Consider the following 2,523-nt stretch of genomic DNA (forward strand, 5'->3'; position numbering starts at 1 on the left):
CCCTCCCGCTCCCACGGCGTCCGCCGCCACGGCACGTCCTCCTCTTCATCGCCAGCGTGCTGCCAGCGCTTCGTGGGGATCCCTCGGCTGCGCCCCCTTATCTCACTCCTCGGAGCGACCACTGTCTCACTCCACTTTACAGATAAAGACACGAAGCCCAGAGGAGGGCAGCCACGTGCCCGAGCTAGGGTAGGGGCGGGACTGCGGCCGGGGAACGGGGCGTCCACCCTTCGGCCGCCCCGGGGTGAGGCCTCGTGCGATCGCCGGATGCGCGCCCGCGCTGACCCCAAAAGGAAGTGGGTGGCGAGGGACTGAGTGGAGCCCCAGCCTCGCCAGTGACCTGGGCGGCTCGCCTCCTTCTCCCCGCGTGAAGAGGGCTGGAGCCCGGCCTGCTGTCCGTGGGGGGCCGGAGGCGCTGACGCGAGGACAGGACACAGGGCGCGGCCGCGTCGCAGTCCCCGGGCCACCCTGCGCTCCCGGGATTCCTCGGGGATCGCGCCACCCTCCCATCCCCATGGCCCCTTCTGGCCTCTGCTGGCGCAGATCTCCTGCCTGGAAGACCTCACTTCCTCCCAGCAGCTCCAAGGCCTGACCTCCCCTGGTGCTGAGTCGGGAAGCCGGTAGGATGGGAGTCCATCCCCAGCTGCTGTGTTCCTCTATCCCAGCAGCGGGAGGTCGCTTTACCTACACAATTTTTTTTTCTTTTTAGTCAGAGTCTCACTCTGTTGCCCAGGCTGGAGTGCAGTAGCACGCTCACCGCCACCGCAGCCTTGACTGGGTTCAGGTGACCCTTCCGCCTCAGCCTTCCGAGTAGCTGGAACTACAGGCACATACCACCACACCCGACTGGTTTTGTTGATTTATTGTAGAGAGGAGGTCTCACCATGTTGCCCAGGCCGGTCTCGAACCCCCGGACTCAGGCAATCCTCTCGCCTTAGCCTCCCAAAGTGCTGGGATTACAGGCTTGAGCCACCACACCTGGCTTACCTACACAATTTTAAAATCTGTCTTCGGTTTGTTCCCCAGGAAGAACAAAGTCCTGGGGGCTGCAAGTCGGAAACAGGGAGGTGCTAGGAAGGGACTCAGTGGGGTCCTGTCTGGCAGCTGTGGCTGCCTAAGCATCTGTTCTATCCAACACCTCAGTTTCCCCATCTGCCAAATGGGGCTGGTAAAAAGCCCAACTCAGGGGGTTGGGGAACAGTGCAGAAAGACACTGTTCCCTCTGCAGAGATTTCTGGGGACTATCGAGGGGTGGGCAGCCCCTCCCTGAGGGGGCTAAATGGAACTTCCAGGAAAAAAAAACTGCATCCCCTCCCCCCTAAAGTTAGCTCTGAGCCTGGGGCTGGGAGGATCAGAGCTGCTGTGTGGTCGGTTGGGGCAGCTGAGTAGGGGCCTCCCTGTCCAGAAATGACTGACCTTGGCCTGACCTCATCACTCGCCCCTCAGCCAGGCCTGGGGTGGCACCTGAGCTGGCCGTCAGGAGTCTTCTCTGCCCCCAGGTTCTAAGGCTCAGACTCAACAATTCACAGGACCAGCCTGCCCGGGCCTCTGGGGTTCGGTCCCCCCAGTCTACCCACAAGGTCTAAGAACACCCAGGAAGGTTTAACGTCTCGGCATTTGTACACACACAGGTCCTCGCCCACCCCCCGGCTCCTGGCACACTCATGCTCCCTGGACTGCCCATCTGGCCTTCAACATCCTGTGCAAGAGTCAGTGCCCTTCTCTGGCCCTGGCCTCCCTGGCGTGGTCCTCCACCGCATCCTGCTATGCAGCGACTTGTTTACTTAGCTGTCTCCCCCACTCCCGGAGAGCTGACATCTTTAACTTGGAACTTCGCCTCCCGCCCCCAACCGTCCTCGAGACTGGGCCCCACTAAAGCCCAGTGGATGGACCAGGGGGTGTGCAGGGGCACAGCTGGGGGCACTTCCGGGAAGCCGGAGAAAGCCCCTTCTTCACGAGCGGCCCCCACCCATCCGGTTCTCCAGTTCGCAAAGGGCCCCATCTTCTCCGGTGCCAAGCCCGGAGCAGGGGGCGGCCGGCTGTCTTGCCCCGGCACCCTCTGCGGCCGTTGCCCCGGTTGCGCCAGACCTGTCCTTCCCTTCTCTCCTGGCGGGCCCCACTCGCACCGTTGCCCTTTTAAGAAAGGAAATTCTTCTCATAAACAAGCGCCCCGACCTGAGCGCGAAGCCAGGTCGCCTGCCCCGCTGGGTCCGTGGGAAGCCGGGGGCACTTCCAGGTACGGCACCGGTCCCAGGCTGGCCTGGGAAAAGGCACGGCAGCCCCTCCTCGCACTGCGCCCCGCCGCTCCCGGGCTGGGGTCCGAGGGGCCGGAGGCGGCTGGAAGAGGGACGTGGGGGGAGCCTGGAAACCGTCTAGGGAGTGTCTGTAAAGTGCAGCCGCGCACGGGGCGAAGGGGCGCCTGGCTGCTCCCTGCGGCCGAGGGGTTTCCCCACCCACACATCCCCCCCATCCAGGAGGATTCCGGGGCCCCAGAGCGCAGACCTGAAGGCCTGCCTACCCTCC

Source organism: Carlito syrichta, unplaced genomic scaffold, assembly GCF_000164805.1.
Source record: "Carlito syrichta isolate Samal-C Ts95f unplaced genomic scaffold, Tarsius_syrichta-2.0.1 Scaffold115728, whole genome shotgun sequence".
NCBI classification, from domain to species: Eukaryota; Metazoa; Chordata; class Mammalia; order Primates; family Tarsiidae; genus Carlito; species Carlito syrichta.